Here is a 14,102-nt window from a genome sequence, read left to right as displayed (position 1 = left end):
CATTATAATAAAAATGCTATATCTAGATTTGTAAAGACGACTTATCACCCCTAAGAGCATCCAGGCGCTGTCGGGGAGTTTAAGTGAGCTATTGCCCAGAGTCATATAGCGCTGAGCTGCTGCTGGAGATCAAGCCCCTAACTCCGGAGTCAGCCGCTCTGGCCACTGCACCACACCTCTCGCACTGATTGGTATTTCTCTGTGTTAGAGCCCTTAGATGGAGCTTTTGTTACATGAATCTCACAGATTACTTTAGTAGACTTTTTTTTTTTTATTAGTTCCTCCCCTCTGACAAGCCAAGAGGGTAGAATATGTGCACTTTGAGGGTCCTTATTAAACCCTCTTAGGGGTAGTGTCTTGTTTTGCCAATTATTTCGTACATATTTCTAATTTTACGGTTGTTCTTGATGGTTGCCTTGTGAGAAATTCATGCTCTATACTACAGTCCTGAGTTAATTATGGTGAGAAGCCATTGATAAAGTCTGTAGGCCTGTTTAGTGCATTGGGTAAATATATCTTCGAGGCTATAAACCTGATTTTGTTTCTTATAAAGAGTTATGCCCAAGGTTGGAAGCCTGACTTACTTTGTGTATAGTGTGTGTTAAAAGCGATAGTCCTTTAAGTGCAGATTACAGGTACGCTATGTTGAAGCCTAGTCTGGAATCTCACAGATTACCGTAGCAGAGACGGGTTTTGCTCTTGGTGACTCTCTTTGACAACATTTTGGGAGTAGAAGCTGTATGCTATGTTAATCCATGGTAGGCCCTTCTTGGAGGAATATCCTATTGTTTCCCAGCTGCAATAGTGCAGGTCTATAATTCTATGTATGTATGTATGCCTTAAGTTTGTCTGTTGGTAAACATTATCAACAAAGATGTTGTGCAGCATGGCCGAAGAAATTGGCAAAGGCAAGGTTTCCCAAAGGCGAGAGCTATAACCTCTGCCAGTGTTGGTTTAGATCTCCATGTTCTCCTTTTATGGCCCCTCCATTAATTTCTTTCCTTCTCCTCTTTATCATTGTGTTTATTTAAGTGGCCCGCCGCCCTCCGTAGAGGGCTACCGGGCAGGTCGCTTACTACTCTTTACACCTGCAGTGCATGGCTGCCCACTTGGACAGTGAGTCTAAGCCGAGCAGCCATCTTGCGTCCGAGCGCCTGTCTTGTCCATAGTGTATCCTTGTTTGCCGTTTAATGATTGCGGCCTCATTCAGAAGCACTAGGTCACCCTCCTGGGATCGGAACAAGGATGACACACTATGGACAATGCGATTAAAAGATGCCTTCCACTTTCATATTTATTGAGGGACCCTCTTGGAATGGTATTTGCATAGTGTATCCATCTTTTACCACTTCCAGAAGATTAACACCTTGTTTCTAAACCTGGCAGCCGTGTGGCAACTTGAAAACAATAATACACTATGTAGAATACCATTTTCATTATAAATTCTAAGTATCTGTTCACCATATTTAGATGGTGGCATGTTATTTATTTTATCAATTTTACTTTTCATCCTTAATCTTTCATATGCCTCTTGAGTTTGTGTGTTTTTATTATGGATGGATGAATGCAAGAATGAGTCAGTAAGGTGATGAATGCATAAGTGCAAGCTTCAATGAGTGAGAATGCATGAATAAGTCAGTATGTTGATGGATGAATGCATGAGTGCAGGCATTATGTGGTGAATGCATGCATAAGTCAATAGGTTGATGAGTGCAAACATGAGTAACACGTAGTGCATGTATGATGCCTTCTTTAGTGCCTAAATTGTCCAGTGGCCGAAGACACACCTTCAGTTATACGCCAGCTCTATTGGCATTGCCAATGGGTCATACTGTTTTTTTTTTCCCTTTACATTGGTAAAGCCACCAGTACCAACCATAAAGTGATTAAACTACGTTTATGCATGCACTGCACTTAGACCGCATTTACCAAGGCCTCTGCGACAGCAGGTTAACGGCAGATGGTTCAATGTATAAATTAAGCCTATCTTCTATTTGCTAGGTCTGTCCCAAAATTCATACATTTGTTCTTTTGTGCTCCTGGCACACCCCTTGCTACCCTTGGTTTGCCCTGTGGTTACCATGGCACTGCGCTTGCTACATCAGCCTTTCCTTTTCATACTCCTAGTTCTCCTCTTGCACCCCTCGTTTGCCCTTGGTACACCTAGTTCTCTTCTTGCTACCCGTAGTTTGCCCTGTGCTACTCTTGTCGCGGTACTAGCTACGCCTAGCTTGTCCTCTTTTGCTAGTCCTCCCCCGTACCCCCCCCCCCCCCCAGTTTGCCCCATGGCACCCCTTGCACTGTCCTTGCTAACCCTGGCCCTCCCTTTAGTACATCTGGTTTTCTCCTTGCCACCCCTCGTCCATGACAGCAGCTTCAGGTCAGGAGCAGGAAGGAAACCGAGCTCTAAGATGTAGTTCAACCTGTCCTTCAGCTTCACGAAGGAGAGTCCTGCCCTGAAGTCACCTTTACCATGGCTTGCTCTGGCCGGATCCAGCGGCTCCCTGGTACCCTCTGCCTGGACCCGGTGCGGGCTGTGCCAACGGATCACCATTAGTTACCTAGTGCCTTTCACACTCGCTCGCATCACCAGGCTGGGCAGGTCACCAGGCCTTGGGGCAAAGCTGAAATGTGCCCACTTGATTCAGTAAAAGTGAAACACGACTACAGCTTCCAGGTTCTTAAACGAAAAATCAAGACTTGTAAAACAAAAGGCTTCGATTTGTTGAGCATTTTGCCGCACCGTACACTTCCGGCTAGTAAAAATACGGGGTAAAATGTCTCTTAGTAGCCAAACCTCATTGCCTTCCTCAAGCGCTCCATCAATTCAAACAGTTCCTTTCTGGCACCTTTTTCCCAAGGGGTTTCACTCCCCAAATCTGTACACAGTCAATATCGAGTAAGGAGTGGGTGGAATCATGGAGGGGGTACAAATGCCAATGTACACCTTTTTACATCCCTTGAGCACGAGATAAGAGCTTGTTTTTATCCTGAAGCGGCCCCCTTTTAATTTTTCAACTCAAGAACAGTCTTTGTCAAAGTACATCAAACAATCATGGCCAATGTTTCCTTTGTGTCTTGTATTGTACTGCAACATTTATGTAGCGCTTACTGCCCCTGCCATGCTTTCTTGGGGCCTGCAATGCGGTCAGCAGGGTAGAACTCTCTGTAGCCAAGGGTTAGTAAACTGTAGCCGTGTACACTGGGCATGCTGAAGGCGTAAAACTGGTGCCCAGAAGAAGCTAGGGGAAAAAGAACCTTGTCTGTCCTTTGGTATTGGTTTGGCTACTCTTCGAAGGAACAGATGGGCGACTCATGTATCTATGCCATATGATAAATATTATTCTATAGTTTTGTATAGCGCACAGCCACCCAGTCACGGTTTCGCAGCGCTGCCCGTTTGTTTGGTATCACATCAGTCTTAACATAGAAGCGCGGATCAGAAAAGCCAAGTCTTTCGGAGAACCCCAAAGGATCGTGAAGATCTCATAGACGTAGGCTCCTCGTTCCACTGCTTGGGGCCCAGATAAGAGACCGAACGGCCACCCAGACGAGATCTTACTCTGGGAACTGTGGCGAGATTGCTGTCGCATGATCGTGGAGAACGGCTAGGGTGATCGGGAGCCACCAATGAGCTAAGATAGACTGGACCTCAGATCGACACAGCCTTATGCATGTAGCACAGAGCTTCAAAATGGATTCGCTTCTCAATCGGGCGACCTCGAAGGAGCATGGCAATAGCCGAAGGCTTACAGAGGTGGACTAGTAATCTGGCGGTCGCATTCTGGACTACCCAAAGCCACCTGAGAGAGGTCCTAGGGGCCCCAGATAAAGAATGCTACCATGGTCCAACCAGGAGATGATCAGTGCTTACCCTGCTGTTCTTTGGGCAGAGACGGTGGAAACCAGAGGGGTTCTCTTCTCTATCTCAGAACGCCGAAACAGCTGGAGAATACTGCAGTAGTTTCATGATGCATTGAGAGCTTTTCATTAAGCCGAAACCAAGGTTTTTGACAGAGACCGAAGTCTGAGGAGTACCGAGAGTGTCGGACGACAGATGTAGGCCAGTAGGCCACAGACATGAGGTTGACGGCCCACCAGCAGAACTTCAGTCTTCTCTCTGTTTAATTTGAGGGCTTGTTATTCATTCAAGCGGCCACTGTCATGAGGCAGATGTGCAGAGTATCCGAGCAGCGGTTTTCCTTGGGTGAATGGGAGGCCATCATCTGAGTGTCATCTGTGTAGGAAAAGAGCAGATCCCTTCGACTTTTATAAATGTTAACGTGCAGTGAGGGTGGACCTTCTCCATTTCCATAACCAGGCTGGAGTGGTGCTGGGTCCCTTTGCCACAATGTGTCCTGTCGGAATCCTCATGCCCCACAGGGATGTAAAACCCATCGCACTCACCTAGCGCCTAGAATGTCGTCCTAGACTCCGGCTTTACCGGGACCATCTGCTCCTTGGAAATGGCAGGTTTTTAAAAACCGTTCTTGCCGCATGCCTAACTTGCATTCTCCTCCTTTTCCTAAGATGTAGCCTTCTTTAGCCTTTATTGGTGACTGGAGTACTCGGCGGACTGCTTGGCCCCATTGGGAGATAAAAACATTATTTTTTGTAACATTTCGATACCAGGAGAACACAGTACTAATCTTCAGTTTGAAAACCCCACGTTAAAAGTGCGAGACTATATAATTCAGAACCTGATGTAGATGTAGTCGGGCCTGGTGTACATCTAATTGTGACTTCCGAACATTTAATGACGTCACGTGCCCGCCGGTTCTACGTGCCTCTTCTCAGAGGTGTGCACGAGGAGGCCAGACGTCCCACAAAGAGGCAACACTGGTACTTTTCTGAATATAACACGAGTGCTCTTGGCCGGTGAGGGCTAAAGAGCCGCCCTGAAGTTGGCAGTGTTGGCACCCTGTCTGCGGTGCCCAGGGAGCCAATTACTCTGATCCGCCCGAAACATTATCTCGGCACCGGGTGGGAGTCTGATCTCGCCTGTGTGTAATTTCAGTCCCGCATCTGAGCTCCGCTGTGGGCACCATGGGCTGCAGCGTGGGCTCCATTCCATCTCACGGTGGGCACCGCTGGCACACCTTCAAAGATACTCCCAAGCAACAACCCCAGCTGGAGCCACCGCACCCTCTACACAACCAGTTATTTTCTCTTTCTTCGCGTCTGCTTCCTGTTAGTTCGCTCTGTTATTTCCTCTCTGTGTCTACAATTCTTTTGCAGCTCCATCCGTTGAATTTTGTACATTCTCTTGATCTTATCAAATTATGTATTTTTTTTCAGCAAAAATGGAAAGTGCGCTATCTGCCAGCTAACGTGGCTAATCTTATGAATAAAAAGTACAGCTCCTTTCATTCTGCACCAGGGCTTCTGTGCGGGTGGCATTATATTGCTGAATCCATTTTGCGTGCCTTAGTCTGGATCCTGTTCTTGAAACTGCAGGGCAAATTTTTTTTTTATAACAAATGTTATTGATTTTTTTTTTGTTTATCTCCACATATAAACAACATGCTGTCCATAGCATTCAACACAGTAACATCCCTTCCCTGTCTAAGACGCCACCTTAGCTAAAAAAGCGAACTGAGGTCCATTAATAGCTCGCTACACCTATTACTGTCCCTCTAGTGCATATGACCCCCTGATTCCCTGCCGTCCTCCAATGTTCGCGTTTTGAGTCGTCTTCCAGGCTCCATGAACCAGCGTATAATGTACTGTAGGTTAAGACCTGACATTGCATCAAGTGAGATTCCCCTGTATCGGGCTCAATCTCCCCATATCTTGTGTTTCTTTGGACAACCTCTAGCTGCGTAGACCGTTCTCTCTTGAGCCATACATTCCTCTGATGCCGCCCTCCGCTCTTCCAGAGATGGGGCTTCGATGGTTGTCCAGTGTTTAGCAATGTCTTGTTTGGCTAATACCACTCCCTGCCATAACAGAGCTCTTTTGTAACAGTTGCCCTCTACGGTGTCCGTGATGTGCCGGAGGATGATTTACGGATCCTGGGGAAGTGAACATCCCAAGACTACCCTGAGACAAGCTGTCATGTCCTCCCAGTACAGGGCCAAGACTTGGCAATTCCCAATTTGTGTGTAAGAAAGAAGTCCCCGGGTCCTTTGGAGCAACGTAGGCAAAGTGGAGCGGTGATTGCTCCCGTTCGCCACCCCTATGTCCAGGTAAGTTTCGTCCGATTAAGAGATATAGATTGAATGAGTCTGTGGTGGGTGGGGATCGCTGATTCTCTGGGGGAACTCTGGGCTTCCCGACAGTCGTCTACATGTTCTAAGTTGCGTGTCCATGCCTCCCGCAGTAAGTGGTATGTGACCGGGGTATTTGTGACTAATGATTTGTAGAAGGACAGGTTATGTTGGATAGGTGGGTTTAACTGAACCTGGGTCTCCAGTGGGTTGAATTCTGGCCGTGGGTTGGCCTGATTTGGGGATGACCACTATGTCTGACAGTCGGAGATCCGGGTGAGCGCCCTGGAGAGCAGTCCAAAAGTATCCATCAATACCTGGCCCAAACAAGACCAGTAGGCTTTGTAGAATTCCACTGGATACCAATTGGAGCCTGGAGTTTTCCCTGTCTGAAGTTGAGTCAGTGCTTCCCTTAGTTCGTCTAGTGTGAAGTTACCTTCCAAGGAGATCCTCTTCTCGGCGGTCAGGCAATGAGAGAGTAGATCAGCTATAAAGGCAGACAGATCTGGTTCTGTTGGCCTTTCCGTCCGGGAGTATAGTTGAGCATAGTAAGTTGCACATTTTGAGGCTATCCGAGGGCCAATGCGAATGTCATCCCCTTGGTTGTCATCCAAAGAACACACAGGTGGCCGTGCAGCTATGGTGGAGCACAGGTGGTGCAGTATTCTACTGCTCTCATCTCCCCAACGGTAGATGTGGTTTAGACATTTCTACATTATATTTTATAATCACTTTATCACCTTTATGCTTTTAATGTCTACTACATGTGTATGTACGAACAACATGGGCCGTATTGGCTTTTCCATTGATTCTGGCTATGCTGTACAGCACATCCCAATGTTGTGCAGCATTACTTTCAAAATAGAAAGGAAAAATCCATACACTGCTGGCCGCATCATTTTTGTAAAAGCATGAGCATACTTACAAATAGACGCAAGGGCTTTTTTCTTTTTGGATGCCGATCTGGGGGTGAGGGGTGCACCCCCGAGAAAGGGGGGTAGCATTAGGAGAGGATGAGCGAAGCAACATGAGGCGCCCATGTGGGAGGGAAGCACCAGAGAAGTCCTGGTGAGGAACAATGAGAGCAGGGAGAAGCAAAGGGTGAAAGAGAGGAACGTGGGTTGAGAAAAATGCACACGAGAGCACGAAAAGGAACTGGGGAGAAGCACATGAGTGAAAAGGCAGCATTGCCGTGATTTAAGCATACAAGGGCATCGTAGACTATGGCAAGGGGAAAGCACTGTGCAGCGATAGCGCAACATGAGCAGGCTAGATAAAGGGTGGAAGACAGCTGGTGAAACACACACTCATAGAGTGCTTAAACAAAAAAAAGTAAAGAGTAGCGCATGAAAATGGAGCAGCGCAAGGACACAAGTAATTGGTCCATGCTCCAGTGCAGGGGCAAACACAAGGAAGATTAAATGAAGCTCGCAAATTCTAACTAATAAGTAGCAAGCAAATGTCCTTCCCTTCCCCTGGCCTTTCATCACTTCTCCTTTTTACTTCCACTCCTGCCTCCTTGTGATAGACCCAAGAATTCCAGAGATACCTTTCCCACCGCTTACTAGCTGCCCCACAATTGTGCCCTTCTGCTTTACTTTGGGTGTGCAAAGATTATTTTTGGTAATTTTCACAAAGTTCTATGCACCACTCCACAACTTACAAAGATATTCAGGGATCTTCTTTAGTGTGAAGAATCATGACCTTTTTCAACTCGTGTATCTGTGTTCTTATTACCTTTTATGTTGTGTTTGCAGCAAACGGTTGGTGTTCTTACCCAGTGCTATAGTGTTCAGAAAATGTACATTTGTAGAGAGCTGCAAGCATTTGTCTGCTTCACTGGGTTTGATTAGAGTAAACTTATCTCACAAAATACTGAAAAATATCCGAATTAAAACCGGGAAACTTCGTGAAGGATGAAAAACGTTAACTTCGTAAAACTTTGAGGGCTGAAAACCCTACTTGGCACGCCTCATGTCTGGGCTGCTACTGGGGCCGCGGCCCACTGAGGCGATCTCACTGGATAGCCAAGGCCACAATGCTTCAAAATGCTAATGTCTTCCTGCGTGAAAAGCTGAGTTTGGAACGGGAAGGGGGGAACCCCGCCCCCCGGCATGAGTGGGCCCCTCTTGTGTGTGAGGGGGTCTTGGAAGGAACCCCCGCCACTCTGGCATGAGTTGGCTCCTCTTGTGTTTGATCGGGGTGGGGGTGAACCCCCGCCCCCCTGGCATGAGTTGCGCCTCTTGTGTGTGTCAGGGGGGGAGGGAGGAACCCCGCCCCCGGCATGAGTGGCCCCCTCTTGTGTGTGAGAGGGTCTTGGAAGGAACCCACGCCCCCCTGACATGAGTTGCGCCTCGTGTGTGAGAGCGGAGGGGGGGGGGGGGGGAACCCCCGCCCCCATGGCATGAGTTGGCCCCTCTTTACACACAAGGAAGGAACCCCCGCACCCCTGGCATGAGTTGCACCTCTTGTGTGTGTGAGGGGGGGAGGAATCCCCGCCCGCCTGGCATGAGTTGGCCCCTCTTGTGTGTGATCGGGGTGGGGGTGAACCCTCGCCCCCAGGCATGAGTTGGCTCCTCTTGTGTGTGATCGGGGTGGGGGGGGGGGGTGAACCCCCGCCCCCATGGCATGAGTTGGCTCCTCTTGTGTGTGATCGGGGGGGGGGCGAACCCCCGCCCCCATGGCATGAGTTGGCCCCTCTTGTACACACAAGGAAGGAACCCCCGCACCCCTGGCATGAGTTGCGCCTCTTGTGTGTGAGCGGTGTGGGGAATGAGCGCTCGCCCCCCTGGCATGAGTTGCCCCCTCTTGTGTGTTTGTGCCTCAGCCGTCGTCTACTGCTGTTTTGCATTCCTGTGCTCCTGGTCGGCCTGGCAGAAGCTCTTTGTCACTATGGAGGGGTCAGCCAGGGGTCCTCCTCCTCCAGGCAGGGTCACCCAGGGTCCTCGGCGGTCCACGTGGGCAGCACGTACAGCGATCACCCCATCTTCGCTGAGGGGAGGAGGCACTCTTCCCCCCCCCCCCCCCCCCATCCCCCCACGTCCTGCTCCCTGGATGAGATGCGCAGTTCCATTCAGAAGAGGGAGCGCCGAGGATTCGGGGTGAATGTTCAGAAGGGGTGATACTCCGAGCCCTTCGGCAGTCACACATTCTTTCTTGTAAGAGGAGGACAGAGGGGCTATAGAGCAGGGGCAGCGTTTGCCAAACACAAGGTAAGGCAGCAATTTAGGGCGCCGCCTAGCGGCAGCGCCACTCCTACCTCCTTGTGATAGACTCAAGAGATCCAGAGACACCTTTCCCACCGCTTACTAGCTGCCCCACAATTGTGTCTTCTGCTTTACTTGTTTGGGGCGTGCAAAGATTCTTTTTGGTAACTTTCATTTAGTTCTATGGACTACTCACCAATTTACAAAGATATTCAGGGATTTTAAAGAGCCAGGTCCCAGATTACAGCCAAGATTAAGGCAGTAAAAATGCATTCATTATAAATGGCGTTTGCCAGAAACTTTTAATTAGTAAAATCGGTGCTTTACATGGGATAACAAGCATTTGCAATGCAATAGGTCTCGCATTATAAAAGTGTGAGCAGTTGGTATTGCTAATAATAATGCAACACTAGCTATTGGCATTGTAAATGATAATGGCATTTATTTATGTGTTTTTTTAATAAAATAGATAAAGGCATTGTCATGAACAATGCCAATAGCTTACACTTTTGCAAATGCGAGACCTATTGCATTGCAAATGCAATAGGTCTCGCATTTATAGGAGTTTGAGCTATTGGCATTGTAAATGACAATGCTTTTTATTTAAGTTTTTTTTTTTTTTTAAACATAAATAAAAGGCACTGTCATTTATAATGCCAATATCTCAAACTTGTATAACTGCGAGACCTATTGCATTGCAAATGCTTGTTAGAGGGGGAGTCTTAGGCTGTGGTGCGCATGTTTGAAGTCACTGTGAGCAGCCACCTCGAAGGTGCAGGCTGCAGACTCATCTTCTGGTGTATATGTAAACGTAGTGGGGCCGCTGCCCCTCTTTACATTATTGAAAGTTGACCATGTTTTCTGTCCCCCACATACAGATCTTCGGTGCGGTTCGCAACAATTTATCTGAAACAACCATGCTAAAAGTTACACACCCACCTGAAAAGCTGAGTTCAGAAACCCATTCAGCTTTTCGTTGCTAAAAACTTCACCTCTTCCACTGTCTGTAAGAGGGCACGCTTTGCATGCTTTCTCGTTCTCACTTCTAAAGTGCTGTGTCTGCTATGTATAGCCCTACTCGTGGACTTTGTACATAACACACAACATGAGGATCACTGTGTATTCCAAACTAGTCCACAACGAACAGGTGTGCCACAGAACGTGTTTACTTCTGTTCACAGGTTTAGCTATCAATAGTGCAGCAGTGGTACCTGGGTCCTGAGGTATAAGACTGCCCCAAATCATGCCTGCCTTTTTTTATACCATATTATCGGTAAACAGTCACAGTTGATTTGCTTAAATGAAGGCCAATGGCTTCCTTGCTACAACACTGTTAGTTTTAACAGCCTGTTGGGGTGCATTGCTCGTTGTGCGGTTCAGCAAAGTTAAATACATTGTTTGTGGTATTGCTTTCATGTTGGTATTCCCGCCAATCCTACTTTACGGTGCACAAAAGCTCTGTGAATATAAAATCAGGACTACCACAGTTCACTACTGACAGTAAGTAGCACGGTGTGCAGCAGACTCTACAGCACACATTAAAGGAACTAGGCATTTGCCAGTTGAAGCCTTGGGAAAGAGTGGGTTCAAATGGTCCCTCTAGAGGGGTTGGTTCTTAATCATTTTCCACCCACCCCATAGCGTACATCATATGTCAACAGCAGACGAGCGTTCATCAAACGTATACGTGCGGGTTGTACTACATTTATTGACTTACTCGCGTAGATTTGACTCTGGTGGCACATGCAAGAATCAGTTTGCTCCATGAAATGGGAACCCTGCAGCCCCAGGCAGAGAAGAATGCCTGGTCTAATTAGATGAAACGCGCAGCTCAGATTACCGCGGAACTTTGAACTCAGCCAGAGGCCCGATTCTCACCTCTCTGACAATACCGCGGTATCGTCTGAATGGCTGGCGGACCAGAGATCACTTAAAAACTCTCTTCAGTCCCACTGGCAAATGCCCACAAGAGAGAAACCCTGTTTGGTGTGAGAGATGCAGGCAGGAGTCGGCTTAAGTAGCAGAATGCCAAAAATGAAGACAGGGAGAAAGAGAGAGTGTGAGAAAAACACAGCGACAAAAGGAGACCCAGAGAGACTCGGTGAGAAAGAGAAACTAAGAAATTGTCAGAGAAAAGGGGAGAGGAGGAGAGGAAAACAAACAGAGAATGACATAGAGAGAGAGAGAGAAAATATATTAAGAGAAAGGAAGGAGGGGCACAGGGAAACTCAGAGACACAGAGTAAGAGGCAGACAGAGGGAGCGAGAGAGAAATAGGTTCAGCGATATAGAGACAGAGAAAGACTGAGATAGATATTATACATATCGAGAGAACTATATATATATATATATATAGAGAGGTGAAAAGAAACAGAGGGAGAAATAAGAAAGAGACAGAGAGGAAGGCAGAGTAGTAGAAAGAGAGATAAAGAGATGGGAACAGGGAGAGTGCAAGAGAGAGAGCGAGGCTCAAGGGAATGGGAAGAGAAAGACAGAAATAGAGTAGAGCAAAGAGAGAAATAGATGAAAGAGACAGGGAGGGAGAAAGAGGGAGACACAGAGGGAAAGGGGTGAAACCGAAAGAGAAAGAGAGTCAGCTAGAGAGATGGACATAGAGAAAGTGAAAGTGAGAGACTCAGAAAGACAGAGAGGTAGAACATTTCATGCAATTTGGTGTGTGCTGCTTGAAAAAACTGTTTAATCAGGAAAATAAGATTTTATCTGACTGACTCATTGTATGACTAAACCCACCCAAAGGGGAATGGCGTCAGAAGTGATTGTTCTGTCATCTTGTCAGCTCAGCATTAGGCAAAGATAAGGGTGTTTGTCCTCTACGAGAGGGTCTGGAGGTTGCACGAGTCTCTCAAAAACAACTACGGCATCTTGAATTTAAATCAGATAGCTGGGTAGACAACAGAAAATGTGCCGGGGAGGCAAGGCGATGATGTCGCTGTAGGTAATGCATGAGAAAGGGGATTGCAAGTAGTTGGGCATTGATACACAGGAAAACAAGCATTAGCCGCACACGCGCCTCGCGCTTAAAGTTTTTTAAACAAACGACAAAAAAAGACAAGACCGGCGGAGCGTGGCGCGTGCGCTTGGGGGCGGGGGAGCGCATTCCAGGATGTCACAGATGGTTTCCATCGAGTTCTGGTTCGCATGGCTGAAACAGTCTAAGTTAGAAAGGGGGAACAAAAAAAGAGAAACAGAACTCACAAAATATGAAGCAAAAAAACGTACAAAGCGCACAAACAATGGGAGATGAAAAGAAATAGAACGTAGAACTAAAGATGGAAGAGAGCTGGATAAGAACAGACAATTATACCGCGAGAGGAAAGGGGTGAACACGAGACATTAATACGAAAATAGAGGAGATAAAAGAAGAAAACGACAATGATTGAAAGAAAACTGCATAAACACGAACACACTGTGGTGGATTATAAATCCTGCAGACAAAAGTCACCTTGTGCACGGTTATGCGTTCACCAAGCACGGATCTGAACTCGGTAACTCGAGCAGCAACCTAAGTGATGAAAACAGTGTGCGTAATGTCTGGCGCGTAGCTTGGTCAATACGTTTGGGGGAGGGGGGTTGGGAGCTTCTTTTCAATATAGCCTCAAATAATGTCTCAAAAACACCCGCCGCCTTGCTTTGCAGACATAGATATAAATGCGATTTACTCAGCAGCATGTACATTTTCTAGTTACTTTAAAACGTGTATGAGCACAGCAAGTCTAGAAGCAGCTAAACTATTTGTGTAGTAATCTACGGGCGTTGTCGAAATTGGTTCCTTGCTGGAAGGAAAAAGGTATATAAAATTCACTCTGCAACAAGACTACAACTGAATATTAAGACTCAATGAGTAAAGGAGAGGCATTCATGGAGGGAGGAAGGGTGGCGGCCGTGCGGCCGCGAATGTGAAAGTGATCGCGATCAAACATCAAAGTGGCCGTGCGGCCGCGAAAGTGAAAGAAAACGAGTGCTTTCAGGCTGCCAAATGGTGCGCGCGCCCGGCGCACATGCACTGTATTTGGAGGCCTGAAAGCACTCGTTTGCACTTCCAAAACTCGCTTACTATAAGTCTCGCCAGAGCAGCGCTAAAGCGCTGGCTCAGGCGAGACCTAAAAAAGGCAGAGGGGAACCTAAAGCTGTCATGGCAAAAGAAGCGTAATAGGAGTCCTTTCAAAGAGGCGTGGCCCGTTTAATTAACTTGCAACACGCGCTTGACGCTGCACCTGACCAGTGTCAGTATTCAGGTGATTCTGAGTTTTGCTGTTGTTGCATCCAGACATACACTTCCAATAAGCCAACCCTATTGGTTTGACCAGTGCAGCTAACAATGTTTCAATTCTGGAAACAAGAGGCTGAATTAAACATTACCGAGGTCCGTGCAAGGGGGAGGCCTCATCGGACTGCCTTTGTCACTTCCGTTTTCCTCTTCATACAACTTTCATCTGCAGTCTCTCATCCTGGAAGACGCACTTGGTCTTTTTCTCCCCACATCGTTCTGAAATCTTCACCTACCAGTCATCTCCTACCTCTTCCTACTGTCTTTTCACTCTGTCCTTCTGCATGCACTTCTTAGCTCACCCATGATCCACCCTCTCACATGTTGTAAGCCTGGTATTGTCTTTTCCTTTGGCACCGCTGGTATTTTGATAGCTGTCTACCTCCTTCACACTTGTTCT

General features: G+C 47.2%; 1 protein-coding gene across 5 annotated transcripts in view; it reads left to right on the top strand.

Moving 5' to 3' along the window:
- The window catches only part of PRR5L (proline rich 5 like), a 284,562-nt gene that overhangs the window by 27,531 nt on the left and 242,929 nt on the right, over positions 1-14,102 (top strand). Inside the window, exon 1 of one of the 5 annotated variants that reach the window (XM_085643479.1) lies at positions 9,317-9,421. The exons of the other annotated variants lie outside the window; for them this stretch is intronic. The gene's annotated coding sequence lies outside the window, so the exon portion shown is untranslated. Of the gene's footprint in view, positions 1-9,316; positions 9,422-14,102 lie in introns of those variants that run through there. 5 annotated transcript variants of the gene reach the window in all.

This window comes from Triturus cristatus, chromosome 3_1 (genome assembly GCF_964204655.1).
Source record: "Triturus cristatus chromosome 3_1, aTriCri1.1, whole genome shotgun sequence".
Taxonomy (NCBI): Eukaryota; Metazoa; Chordata; class Amphibia; order Caudata; family Salamandridae; genus Triturus; species Triturus cristatus.
The sequence above is the reverse complement of the archived record's forward strand: the minus strand, read 5'-3'. Positions and strand labels throughout refer to the sequence as shown.